The following is a 14,780-nucleotide window of genomic DNA, read 5'->3' on the forward strand; positions in this document are numbered from 1 at the left end:
AAACCTGTCACATATCAGATGATCCTCCCCAGTTGTTATCCCTCAGCAGCAGTAATACAGACATCTAGATGGAGGAAGCGGTTCTCCTTTTTCTTCTCCTTATACTACTTCCACATTCATGTATAAAACAAATGAAAAACCTCAAATGACGCGAGGACAGTAACAAATGGGCTGAGCCAGCCCATGATGTCATGGCCGATTGCGCCCATTTGTTTTCATTTTGATAAGACTTGCAATAGCGATTTGACAGATGTCGGCAAAATGTAAACAGATAGGCGGAGCCAGCGGTAATGTCGCCGCTAGCCTATCTGTTTACATTTGGTGGGAAACTTTCATTCTGCGGCAGGAGTTCGTCTCGTGCAGACGGGTGTCAGGTTTTTTTTATTTTGACGAGTCGGCGGCAGTGGACAACGCTGGAGGTCGTCATTGACCCTTGGATTATCACGATGGTTTAATTTTTTTAATTAAAAGAACTGAAAAAAACTATTGTTTTTTTCAATTGAAGGATTTTTAAATTCTTAAACTGTGGGCTCTTTATTTACTTTAACCCTTTAGTGAATGAGTAGGGATACAAGTACCCCTTATTCACAAGGGGGGGGCAGCATCTGGGTGCCCCTTTATTAAAGGGGGTACCCCAATGCAAATAAGCCCCCATGCCCAAGACTCCCACATCTGGCATCGGGACAAGGTGCTTTTCCAGGGGGGACCCCTGGAAAGAAACCCTCCCAATACCATGGGCATGTGGCCTGGCATGGTGCAGGGATGAAGGGCACTCGCTCGTCCACACCCCCTTTCCTGCCCTGCCATGCCTGTGCACGGGTTAAGGGTCTGGTTGGGAATTTTAGGGGGGACCACACATTTCTTTTCCCCATTTTTTGGGGGTGGAGTTCCCCCTTACAATTGCTACCAAACCTAAAGGGCCTTATATGACTTTGCGGGGAACCCCGCACACTTTTTTTTTATTTTAACTCGAGGGGTCCTCCTAACTTTCCTACCAGAGCTAAAGGGTCTGTTATGGATCGGGAGCGGGACCACACACCATTTTTTAATTTGTTTACATTTTGTGCAGAGACCGTTCTCCCTGCTTCGGCTGTGATTTCGGCTCAGCTGAGCCAAATCTTATTGTGAACCGAAGGTCTCTCGCGGCTGAAGTGAGCCGAAGGATTAGCTGAAGCTACGACTATATCCTTCAGCTCCTTTGTGAATAACCCCTTAAGTGTTTGAATCACAGTTCAGGCCACTTCTGGGACCTGAAGTCTTAAGTAAACAAGGAACAGGGGAAAGCTAAACCTGTACATGTCTGAAAATATCTATGTTGTCACCCATTGCACCCCAGGAAACTAGCATTAGGCCAGGATAAAACCTGTAGCTCTGACTTTAAACCTTTGCCTTTGCCATATCTCCATTCTCCTGACCAACATATGTATGCATGTGAGGAAGGGTGAAGCTGCCATAGATGTTATAAGTATGTATTTGCATGCAGAGCACCCTGGGTTCAGGGGACTACTAAGCACACTGGAGAATAAAATGAGGTATGTATAGTCACAGGCTCAGCCTGGCCTACTGGACTTCAGTGCCAACTGCATAGGCCTTCTAGCCCAGTAAGGTCCTCCTTTCCCAGTGTCAGAGGCATATAGTGTAAACAAAGCACATAGAACCACTGAGGCGTGGGGTGGATGCTGGGGAGTGTTTATGTGCAGGTGCCTGTTACCCAATAACGCAGTCAAGGCATAGGCACTTGCAAGGACATCTGTGCCACTTCACCTGCATGCTAGATGAGATAATCTATGGTCTGTAAATAATAAAGGACAAGATCGTTATTTTTAATACTTTATATTGGAGGCTTTATTTTTTAATTTGCTAGCTTATTTACTACAAACATAGACATTGAGACCTTGTTCACACCAAATGCAGAGCAGATCCGGTCAGGTTTCTGCACACGCAGTGCAGTGGGTTGTGCTGCGTTTTTGTTGCGTTACGGGCCGTTTTTGGTTAAATTTTTTTAAAAAAAAGTTTAACATGGGCTTTCAGGCACTTGCATGCGTTTTTGTGTTTTGCATGCGTTCCAGAGCAGATTCAGAGAAGGTAAAATAGGGCTTGCCGCAGTTTTTTCACCTGCTCTGGATCTGCACGCTGCGATGTGAACTGGAGCTCAAAATACCATAGGAATACATTGGACGCAGTTTTGATCCGGTCTGCACCTGCTCTGCTCTGGATCTGCTCCGCGCTTGGTGTGAACAAGCCCTGAGGGACTGTTCACACGACGTCCGTTTTGTGTGCTGACCGGGTCCGTATGCTGCTGCACTCAAAATGCATCCCAATGTATCCCTATATGTTTTATGGGCTACAGTTCTCACGTGCGCAGTCCGTTCAGCTTACGACAGAAAAAATACTGCATGTCAGATTTTGTCCGGTCCGGAAACGCACGAACGCAACGCAGCGAAAACGGAACGGAAACGCAACACAGCTAAGGAAAACGTTAAGGGCCTGTTCACATGATATCAGGTCCTGATCAGGTCCTGATCAGGTGCGGATCTGCAGACTGATGCAGTGCGTTTTTGCCACGTTTTTGGCGCGTTTTTGATGCGTTCCAGTAAAAAAATTATTTTTTTTTGGCTGGAGTGGGGCTGTTAGTATGTTAGCTGCAGTGCAGTGCGTTTTTGATGCGTTTTGACGCGTTTTGACACGTTTGCGTTTCCTGACCGTACTAAATGTGACATGCCGTATTTTTTCTGTCGTAAGCTGAACGGACTGCGCACGTGAGAACTGTAGCCCATAAAACACATAGGGATACATTGGGATGCATTTTGAGTGCAGCAGCGTACAGAGCCGGTCAGCACAAAAAACGGATGTTGTGTGAACAGGCCCTTAGGAAAAAGTGACCTCAGAGACCTCATCTGCTGAATCTGCATACTGACAGCCCCTTGGCTAAAAAAAAATAAAAAATGAACTGTCAGCATCCGGACTGAAAACGCGTCAAAAACACACTGCACCTGTGAACAGGCCCTTAGGGGTTTATTACAATTGTTTTTAATTTTAGCCATTAATATTTATTATTTACTCTAAATGTGTTATGTGGGCATTTATGGTGTTTATAGTGCATACATTTTACTTCTAGCTGTAGTATACAGACATAAAAAACAGGTCTAGACTTTGAAAAAAAAAATGAATGCTACAACCTAAGCAATGTAGTTAGCACAGTGATTGTTGCATGTATGTTTATATATATAATTTTTTTTGTTAAAGGACCATACACACGCATTGCATCTGCATGACATGGGTTGCAACAACATGTGGTGCATACACTGTAGATTGGCACCCATCCATTGCTAGTGGACGTTGTGCATATATGCTCGAAAAAGGCAACTTGCCCTCAGCACACTGCAAAGCATGAAGTAGAGAACACGTGTTCTCAGTTGTGATTTGTGGTCTGTGTAAGCACACTATGGATTGAACAAACAATGTGCACCAACAGACCATAATGTAAATGGGAAAGTCTAGCCCTATTACAGTCCTCTATGTACTAGAACTATGCATACTTGTTCATAGTCTTTGTTTGTACTGGGTATCTATAGTGTTGTATGGTCAGATGATTACCTTAAGGCTAGAAGCCCGCATTCGATTTTCCCAGAGTTGTCCTTTAACCCTGTCCATATTGCTCTGGCAGATCTTCTTATCAGTTGTAAACTAGATATGGAGATTGTCTGCTCTAACAAAAATCCCGCACACTGCCCGTTCGGCATTGCGGTCATCAGAAGCCCGCCCCTCAGGGGGAGTGGCTTGCGATCATCGCAAGTACGATCTGCCTATGCAAGATAGGCAGATCGTACATTTTTTTAAGTACCTTACAACCATCGCAAGACAAAAGTCTTGCGATGGTTGTAAGGTGTGTGCCCAGACTCTGTTTGACCCTTGCAATGTGATCTGCACATGGCAATCTACTCTAAGCAATAGAAGCTATCTGTAGTCCTGTATAGAGTGTGCGTGTATGTATATGTATATATATATATTGTAAGAAAATGACACGAAATATGATTTTTTCAAATTATGTTTCATTCAAATTAATGAGAGTTCTAAAGATCCAAACCTCCCTTTTTTAGGTGTTTAGTTTCCAAGGAAGCATGTTTTCTAAATTCCCAGATGCCCATGTTGGTCACACAGATTTCTCAAAAATGTCTCTCTGTAGACCTGTTGGAACACTAGCTGTCTCCTTACAGGGCGATCATGGAACAGGTGTACCCTATATAGAAGTCCATTGATTATTTTGACCCTATCCCATTCCTTAGGATAGTAGGTACACTGCTCTGGTAAGGTTATTTTCATGAGTGGATAACTGACTCACTAACATGTCTGATTACTGGATTCCATTTTTGTAGAAGAATCATATGCTCCTTTTTGTAGCTGAATGTTTTCTGGTACCCCTAAAGATACATGCAGCAGTACATGAATAGGAAGCACTCTTCTCCAGCTCCTAAAGAGTAAACAATTTGCAAACCAGAAATGGCAATAGTCTTTTTGCACAGAAAGCAGCCACAGCATGTCCAGGTACGTCTTCCCATTCACCTTCTACTCTTCCACCCAGGATACCTGTAAAGAGCAGTAGCTCCAATATTTTCGCTCTGGCTTTTGTTTAAGGCTAAATTGGTAATAAGACAAGACAGCAAGCCACCTGTGACCAGTGGCATGCAGGTTGGCTGTAGTCAAAACATAGAGTTGTGAGAGGGTTGTTGTCAGCTCTCACCTCAAACTTAGCCTCATGCAAGTAATAATACAGCTTTTTGACAATGGCCCGTTTCAGGGTGTGCAATTTATGTAAAAAGAAAATTGTAAGGGAAGTTCAAGCATGTGCACATACTATGGCTCATGGTCCTGACCTTGACCTGTACATTGGACTCTGCTTTCTGCCTGCTGATGTTACTGACCCATGGTTAACTTCCTGACACTGGATTCTTTCTGCTGATTTTTCACCTCACTGCCTGGCTGTTGCTGACCTATGGCTTGTATTCTGATGCCGACTCTGCCTATTGACTCAGTACATTGGTGCCCAGCTGTTACTGACTTTGGTTCTACTTCTGACTATACTCCTCTCTCCTGGGTAGCTGAAGTGTTCCTGTATCTAATTTCCACTCAGTGATCCATACTTATCCTCATCCACACATTAGAAGATTAACCATGCCTGCAACTTTGGCCCTTGTGCCACTCTGTGCCCTCCCACTTTGTCTCCACTTAAAAGGGTGTTGGACGTTGTCGTGTGTCCTAACGGATACACATGCCAAATTTCTTAAAGTCTGGGAACCCTGGATTCTACATAATCACCCCGATCTGGATATTGACACCCTCCACCGCCTGTGATGTGGTCTTTAGAGTCAACGGGTAATGAATGTGTGACCCTCAGCAATGAACCAAAAACCTGTGGAATAGACCCGAATCACAAATGAAGCTGACCGACCGATGGACCCCTCCTACTTGTCTTCCTTTCTTCCCTACTATTTCCTTTTCCTCTATTACATTAATGTTGATTTGTAGTGCTTGCATTGACATACTATTGCTTGCAATATGTTGCCTATGTGGCCTTCTGTAACCGGCAAACACTGTATAACATACTGATTGTTACTACCTTGAAAACCCAATAAATATTTGGATACAAAAAAGGGTGTTGGACAAGAGGTGCAAGAGAATCCTCCTCATTAGCTTGATCTCCACCCGGGTAGATGACAGATATAAAAATGGCAAAAGTTCAAAATGAGTGGCGGGTTGCAAAAGTAAAATAAATCAGGAAACACTTTTTAAAAATCTTAAAGGAGAACTATGGGGTTAGGGCTTTTCCCCATAGTTCTCCTTAGGGTAACGGGAGGACACAAACTAGCATCCTCCCGTCACCCTAAGCTACAGCTCGCGGTATACTGAGATGCCGCAGCTGAAGCGGATCCCGACAATTATGTCTGGATCCGCTCAGCTGCGTATAAAAAATTCTAGTTGTCTGGTTGTCTGGCTTCACAGACCTGGAACAAGCATGCAGCAAAGGCAAGCTGGAGCAGCCTCAGAAGTTCTTATCATTCTGGGCCATTTTCTTAGTAGTTATGAAGTCAAAGCTATAGCAAGATAAACAAGTAGCTAGCATTTTAGGAGGACAAGGTAAGAAATGGCATATTACCCTTATAACAGGATTCTTTTAAATCATGAACAAAAGCGCGAAATGTAAAATTTATTGTTGGAACAGTTGCATTTATACTTGCTAACACCAGATGTCTCTCTTTCCAAATAAATGCATGCAGGTTCTGGAAATTATTTTTATTTTTTGAGCATTATCATTATTCATCCTTCATGAACACAGCTCTATGATGCATCATGACCCTGTCTTGTTTTATGAACTGCAATTGAAGATTCATCTGGCAAGGTCAGCAGCTTAGAAAGTAGGAGAGTGTTCATTAATTCCTGCAGGGCATTACCAATATGATGTGTTCAAATGGTTTACCAAGTAGTCCAAAGAACTATATAGTAATAATAACTTTGCATTGCTTTGCACCAAAATTCTGAACAGTGGGAAAGCTAAAAAAAAGGTTGCTAGGCATGGACACAACATGAAAAGGGCCCTTATTTGCCCCTTCCTATCATAATATACATACACACTCATTATTAAGTGCACCTATTTAGTATACATTAGGTGGGCGCATGGTAAGCAACAATGCTTGTGTATACTGTGCTATTCAAATAATGCTTTGTTGGTTTTATGGGGCCTAGTATGTGTTATTTAATCATTCCTCACACCATTATATTACCACCAGCCTGAATTTCAGACACAAGACAGGATGGATCCATGAATCCTTGCTGTGTATGTTTAATTCAGCACTTTGCAGAAAAAACTGAAATTCTTCAGACTTGGCAATGTTTTTCCACTATTGAATCATCGAGTTCTGGTGATCATTTGTCTGCTTCACCTGAATTTTCCTGTCTTGAGCTGACAGGAGTGGAACCCTGCAGAGTCTTTTACTGCTGTTGCCCATCCTCTTCAAAAACTGGCACATTATGGTTGATTTACTTGTGTAGGGATGTAGTATTTACTAAATTCCTTTTTGTATTTTTGTGAATTCTGTAGCCAGCAGTGGGCTGTACCTGACTAATTGTACCTCAACAGGAGTATTTCGTTAAAAAAGGGTGTATTTTTTCCCCTGGGTTTCTGAGCTTGCTCCAGCAGGGTGTGCTAGAGAAATATTATTCTGTGTTATGGATCTCTGATAGCCTGGCAAATCATTAGGCGCAGGGAACCTGCTGAGGCATGCTAGGAGAATTATTAAATATTTGAGCCACTTCCTGTCCTGTAGGAACATGCCTTGTGAGGATGTCATTTGGGCATTTGCCTTGTGAGGATGTCTGCTTAGAGGTCGTTATTTCCTAGGCCTTGAGCTTAGGCACATAGAGAGATGTACAGATCTCTCTTCCTGTGAAGAACCCCTGAAGGCGTTCGCTTCTGGAAGACAAAAGCACGTGGCCTTGAGGAAAAGCTGTTTCTTTCTCCCACATATGAAGATGTGGTGAGTGATGGTGGAGTGGGAAGTTATACACAGGAACCTTCCTATGTTTGTCTGTACTGGAAGTGAAGATTGAGTACCATCAGGTCTTTCTCTATGTCCAACTTCGCCAGTGGAGCCCTCCTAAATAGTAATTTGCATGCACATGCATTGCTCCCATGTGCATAACCTTGCATTTATCAATGTTAAATTGCATTTGCCACCTTGACACCCACACCTCAGTTTTATCTAGGTCTTGTTGAAATTAATTTATGCTTTGTTGAGAATTTACTGCCCTACACAGTTTAGTATCATCTGAAAACACTGAGATTGAACTACTTATTCCAATCTCTATGCAGTATATGAATAAGATAAACCGAATCAGTCCTAAGCTTGAATCCTGGGGCACCCTACTCACAAATTTTGCCCAATTAATAAATGAGCCATTACTACCCTCTGGATTCGTTTGTGTAGCCAATTCTTCACCAATATACATACAATTTCATCAAAACCGATATACCAAAGTTTATGAATTAAATGTTTGTTGGGGAACTGTATCAAAAGCTTTAGCACTGGTATTTCTCTGTCTATATTATGACTGACATCCTTGTAGAATGTTAATAGATTGGTCTAACAAGAATGATCCTTCATAAAGCCATGTTGGTTGCTACTTATGACACCATTTTCAGGCAAATTCCTGCATCTAGTGCCTTATTATTCCTTTAGAAATTTTACCATACCTGACATTAAAGTATCCATAAAGATTAGGGACAGTGGTCTGGCTACGACCTGCTTAAGTTCCTTGAGTACCCATGGATGTAATCTATTAGGTCCTGGAGATTTGTTTACATTTCCTTCTGACTTCTGACCAAGATTCTGTTCCTCAACAATGTACTTGCTGGCTGCATGTTGCTGACATTTGCTCTGGTGCCTTGCTGCTCATCTATTAATGACGCAGGCCTGTCACCTGAATTTGTTGTATCTTTGGTGCAACCATAGCTGTCACCGGTTCCAGTCATCCGTTCCGGCACCTAGGCACTTGTCACCTTACTTCACCTTTGCAGACCCTGTCTCAGCTTCCAGGGGTGCTCTGAATTAGAAGGTTAAAAAACAGACAAAGAAGATAATTTGTACTCGTCTGGCGCCACCAACACCACCAATCTTTGCTCTCTTGAAGAACTATGGAGAATTTTCAGCATCTGACACTTGACGGCATCTGATACTTTACAGCTTCTGACCTAGGGACCAGTGGAAGGAACGTAGTAGGGGACCAGGCATCCTATACACCCAGAAGCACCAGGTGAAAATATTTTAGCTGGTTTAGCCCTTACAGGAAGTGAGGATTAACGTGCCAGCTGAAAAACAGATGTGTAATAATCCTCTTTTTTACAGGAGCATTTTTTTCCAACTCCTGAATCTAGCCAAAAAGTTAGTTTAAGGGATAAGCTCACAGCATGCAGTGAAATCAGACTAAACAATTTCAGTACAGGAGAGACGCATGTATAACTGTGCAAGACTGAAGGTAAGGCTGGAGTTCAGCTATTTATTTTATTTTATTTAAAATTTTAATTATGACAAGTACAAAGATACAGGTATAATAAACGTAGGCCAACATGTCCAATGTCACAGAGCAGAAAATTGGTAAACCATACAGTCAACGCATTTGAGCAGGGGTGGGGAACCTTTGGCCCTCCAGCTGTGGTGAAACTATGAATCCTATGAGTCATTCCAAGGTTCTCACAGGCATGACTCTCAGAGACAGATGCATCATGGGATTTGTATTTTCACCACAGCTGGAGGGCCAGAGGTTCCCCACCCCTGCATTGGAGTAAAACAATTCAGAAGCATAGTCATTTATGGTTACATGGAGAATACCGCTCAATGACTAAAGAAATGCATATACAATAGGCTCAAAACAAAGGAATCACTGGCACCAGTTTCCTAAGCCAACCTGAATCCTTGGACCTTCCAATTTATCAAAAATATATGAAAGGGAAGGAATGTGAAAAGCCAAGAAAAAAAAATATAAAAAGGAAAGATAGATCAAGAGGAAAAGGATAGAACAAAGAACTAGACGAGAAAGAAGAGACAGAGCAGGAAAAAGAGGTCAAGAAGGGAAAGGAATAGAAGAAAAGCCTGCATCAGGGCATAAGAAAGACGGGTCAGGCGATCTTACAAGCCAAAATTATGAAAAAGGATGAGGCACACAACTCAGTGAACCATAACAGAGATACTGTATATGCTCTTGCGTGGTTTTAAAATCTAGCCATTAGTACCAAATTATTCCTAAATTTTTCCTCCCTATGGTAAAGGGTAGCAGATAGGTCCTCCACCAAAATGGTATAATTGATGTGTGAAAACCCATGAGTCAGAGGCTCTGACAATCTCCATAAAACTGCAATGCAAGTCTTCTCAGCATTCAGTAAATGAGTCAGTAGTGAGTTCTTGTAATTTTTGAATGACAATGAATTGACATGGAAAGAGGGAGAGAAGGGATCTCTAGCCAGGCATACATCAGTCAACATGTAGTATATGTCTATAACTGAGTGCCAGAATTGAGTAAATTTAGGAGTTCAGCTTTACTTTTATTGACAGGGGTACAGTTTCTAGGTTTCAAATATGAAACACCATAAACATTTTATGTTTATTCCAGTCCCAACCACTTTGCATTCTACCTCAAATCAACACAGGGGTGAGCAAATCTGATAGGATTAGAAAGGACTTACTGAGACTTCCAAATATGAATGGGGACATTGCACTTTTACACATTATGTTCTTCCATAAGGCCTCCCACCTAATTAGGGTAAAGGACTAGCATGCTGATTTAAACAGCAGATCTTGATAGGGCAAACTTACTTGAAAATTCCCTTACCTTACTTATCATGGTGTCTAGATAACTACTAAGCTCAGAGTCATAATAGGACTCGCACTAAAATATTCCCAAAAACATATCCTGTCTGTTTTGGCTTGTCCCCCTCACCTCTATCAGAAATTAAAGGTAGCCCACTCTTAAATATAGGTCCTGAATTCCCTGGTGTGAAAAGAAATTGAGTTGGAATGGCCTACTTTGGAAAATGTAACCAAAGACCCCAAAACTAGCAGATCTAGGATTTTGGAGTACATGGCAATTGACACATTTGTTACATAGAATTCCTCATAAATGCAAATACACAAGATTACTTACAGGGTTTGTAAGAGAATATGATAACTAAGGACCAATCAGACACACCCTATTGAAAAGTATATAGAATCTTAATTAAACAAAAGGTGGCAGGATTGTTTAATGACAGATCAGCATCCCCAGGTCATTTGGGGACGCTGATCTGTCATTACAACTGGGTGGAGCCAGCCGGGAGATCATGGCTGGTTCCGTCCAGCTGTCATTTGTGGGGCTTACGGTCGGCCTTCAGCAGACCATTCACCCCGTGTAAAGGAGTCCGCCGTTGCGTTCCACGCAGGAACGCAGCAGCCTACGGCGCATCCACCTCTACGAGAGGCGCCGCTGCGTTCCACGCTGGAACGCGGCAGTGCCGAGTGTCATGCGGCTCCTCCCACCAGCACTTCCGCGTTCCGGTCAAAAGACGGATTGGGAGGATTGCACGGCGTTCCACTATTGTGGAGTGTGCGCCTGTGTAAGAGTCCAGGGCTTACTACGCATGAGCCAATGGCGCGTTGCCGCAAGAGGAAATCCACGCCAACTGCGCATGCGCCAAAGACGCGTCAGTGCGCCAGCCCGCGCATGCGCAGAAGACCTGATGGAAAAAGGCAGGAAAATGCCCAGGGGGCGCACAGGAAGTGACCTCAAACTGATGGAAAAAGGTAGGAAAATGCCCAGGAGTCGCACAGGAAGTGACCTCAACCTGATGGAAAAAGGTGGAAAAATGCCCAGGAGGCGCACAGGAAGTGACCTCAAACTTCAATCATCACTTCCCTATATAAACCCAGCCCAGACACTGCCAAATTGCTGGATTATCTTCAGTCGCCCTTTGTTCCTGTGCTAGTGTGTGATGTGTCTGAACTTGTTGTGACCTGGAAACCTATTTGACTACTCTTGATTGCTGCCTGCCATTGACCTCGGATTTGTACCTTGACCATTCTACTTCTTTGCCCCTTTTGTACTCTGCCTTTTGTAGCTGCCAGATTGGAACCAACCCCGGCTTGGATCTCGACCATTGTTCTGATTTAACCCTTGTGTACTTCGTTGCCAGAGTGGACTTGACCTCGGCTCAGATCTCGGACTAAGGCTTGCACGGTGCTCTGCACCCCTGGCACCTGTGCCACTCGGTGTCCACCAAGTCTCTGTCTCCATCTCCAGAGACTTCAAGGACCCGAGGTGCAAGGGAGGCCTCCCCACTACTTCGGTCTCATCCTCAGGTACGTGGCTCACGTGACAGCCTGCAACTCCCGAACCCCTCAGACTTGCTGCCTCAGGAGCCTCGTTCCTAGGAGTGGAACCTGACAGACAACAGCCCACCGACTTTTCCTGGACTCACATGCATGTGAACAGCTTCTGGTTCAAAAAACAGAACCGCAGGTACCCTATACTGTTTGCTGGAGACAAGACTTTCCAAGTTACCCTTGTTACTTTACCTGATGGAGATAGGAGCAGCTCGGCTGCACTATACTGGAAGTGACAACCTTCAATCCTTTATGTTTTGCATGAATTTACTTTAAGTTTAACCTTTACTGTGCTAAGGGAGGAAGAAGAGATTAGAGTGTGTTACTACTGTGCTTAATACTTACCTGCTTTCCGCCTGATGTAGACAGTTCGGGGGTATGAAGTAATACCCGTCCGGCTTATACTACAGGGAGCAAGAAACCCTCACACTACCTTAGTTGGCAAATGATGTCAGAACTCCAAACTCTGCGCTTGTGAGATTGAGAGTGACGCTTGGAGTTCGGTACTGACTGCCTTACTACAACCATAAGCATTCCTCATATTGTGTCCTCCTCCGCAGCTGTGGAGCAAAACAAATGACAAACGCACTCATCAGAGTTAGGACCGTACTATATGGAGGTGCCTTGACGTGGCTGTGACGGTTGAAAGGAGAAGCACTGCAGCACATTAATACGTTTAAAAGAGCAGTAAAACCATAGCTTTCTTTTGGCTTTACTTCTCTTTTGGATCACAGGACTACATTTACTACTACTGTAGTCCTCTGACCCAAAGTGATGGCTTACTGGCCACTATATGCTGACAACGCAGAGCTGTGCTGCAGCCAGGAGGGATTCCGACAATAATAGTGAGCGCTGGAGGAACAGAGAGGGGAAATCCAGCGGGCACGGTAACTCAGTCATACTTTCTGCAGGGAAGAGACCATGAGCTGAGCGATCATCGGTTACATGATTGCTCAGCTCTTGATAGTTAGACCTACAGTGTCCCACACTGGCTTTAGCAGGGTTATTTACAAAAGAGTTTGGAGGAGGCAGGAGAAAGGAACAATCTAAGCCAAAATAGATGATTTTGAAAAATTCTCCTATTCAGCTCACATTCCAGTTCAGCTATTTTTGCCTAGATTGTTCACTTCTCCAAACTTGTCACCATTTTGTGAATAACCCTGTTAGTATTTGGAAGAGTATATTTTACTCTCCCAATACTTCTCCTTTAACTCTCTATGCACAGCAGCACAACTGACTGCTCCCTTGTGCTGCTTCTCCATTTCCCAGTCTAAGCTCTGCTGTACAAAGAATTGCAATAATCTACTTATAAGGCACTGCATGCATTTAAAAAAATAATTTAAAGATGCAGTAATGCATGATGAATTGCATTAGTTTGTGTCTTTTATGTTTGACTGAAGCTCAGCTTTAAAGTAGTCTTGCAGCCAAAACATTTTTTAGTTTTTAAAATAGGGTGGGAGAGTTTGAACACCTGGCAGTTTTTTTTATTGCTAGACACATTCATGTTGTGTATGTTTCCCTACAGTTTCTGTGTAAAACACAGTAGGAAAGGCAAAATCCCCTTAAATGGGGGACAGACAGCAATACAAAATCTGACAGATATTCTAACCCTTCTCCACTGTATGCATAATTTAAAAAAATAATGTTTTGGCCTACTTCTACTTTTTTTGGAGTGGAGTTCAGCAATATGTTTCCTTGTGTTTTGTTGTACTTTCTATAAGAAGAATATTTTGGATACTGGCAAACAAAAAAACCCCCAAGCCCACATCCAATGTGTGAGCAAGCAATATATAAGGCCAGAGCACAGAGGGGCAGGACCTGTGTCCCCTAATGAACTCCAAGAAATTAATTTTACGCAAGTACAAACATCCCATTTTTTTAATCTAGCATTATGACACAGGATAAGAAGTTATTCTATTATGATTGAGCAACAGCCACAAAGATCCAACTGATGTGAAAAAATCTCAACTAGAAGAATATCTAATAGCATTTATCCTTTACGAAAGCTGGATGACAAATAGGGGTAGCAACTATTGAATTTGCAAAACAGGAAAAAACAACAAGAAGAATCTGGTGGTTTAAGGCAAGGCAGGTAGCTCCACAAAGGGGGGAGACTACTATCTGAATATTGATGGTCCCCAAAAATTGGAGGACAAGCAGTTAACCACCAGAAGAAAATTTTCAGATGGAAGTAAACTTAGACCAATAACTAAAGTGATCAACAGAAAAACAGTAGTGTACTCTAAGCTGAAAGCTGAAGGCTATTATACCCAATCATGGGCTGAACCCTTTGACACGCAGCTGCAGTACAGCGTACAAAAATACTTAAGTGGCCTACAAATAAATCCTATCTGGAGTCTGCAGTAAAACATTAATTACAATACCACCAAAACTACAACAGACATTTAAGCAGTGAAAAAGACTATAAAAATAATTAAATATTCAAAAAGGAAATTATCTGATTCAACAGGTTGATTCTCTAGATGCATAGGTGAGTGTACTGCGTCAGTTAAATTGGAAACAATTGTATATCAGAGTCATCAGAGCTCTAGAAATAGAAGCAGACCATAAGGGCTCTTAATTAGAGTCTGAGATGATGATAGCGCTAACAGGTTCTGTGGGAGATAAGGGGTCAATAGGGTCGAAACTAGATTGTACCGTAGATGGCACCAAAGTGTCCTCCATGCTCTATAGCCGGCAGATCACTTGTATACACGCCCAGTTACATCCAAGAAGTTGTGTATACACGGCCGGCCGGGAGGTAGTTAATGAACGAAAAATAAATCAATTTCTAATGTGAAAAATACCATGCTGGTTTTGCAATCAAATAGAAAATTAAGCATTTATGTGCCTCTGTCATTTTGTATTCCTGTC

At 42.8% G+C, this 14,780-nt stretch overlaps 1 protein-coding gene across 2 annotated transcripts in view; it reads right to left on the reverse strand.

Annotated features, from left to right (window-relative positions):
* The window catches only part of GRAP2 (GRB2-related adaptor protein 2), a 59,765-nt gene that overhangs the window by 10,834 nt on the left and 34,151 nt on the right, over positions 1-14,780 (reverse strand). The gene's annotated exons all lie outside the window — the stretch shown is intronic.

Source organism: Nanorana parkeri, unplaced genomic scaffold, assembly GCF_000935625.1.
Source record: "Nanorana parkeri isolate BGI_ZX_2015 unplaced genomic scaffold, ASM93562v1 scaffold885, whole genome shotgun sequence".
In the NCBI taxonomy this organism is placed as follows: Eukaryota; Metazoa; Chordata; class Amphibia; order Anura; family Dicroglossidae; genus Nanorana; species Nanorana parkeri.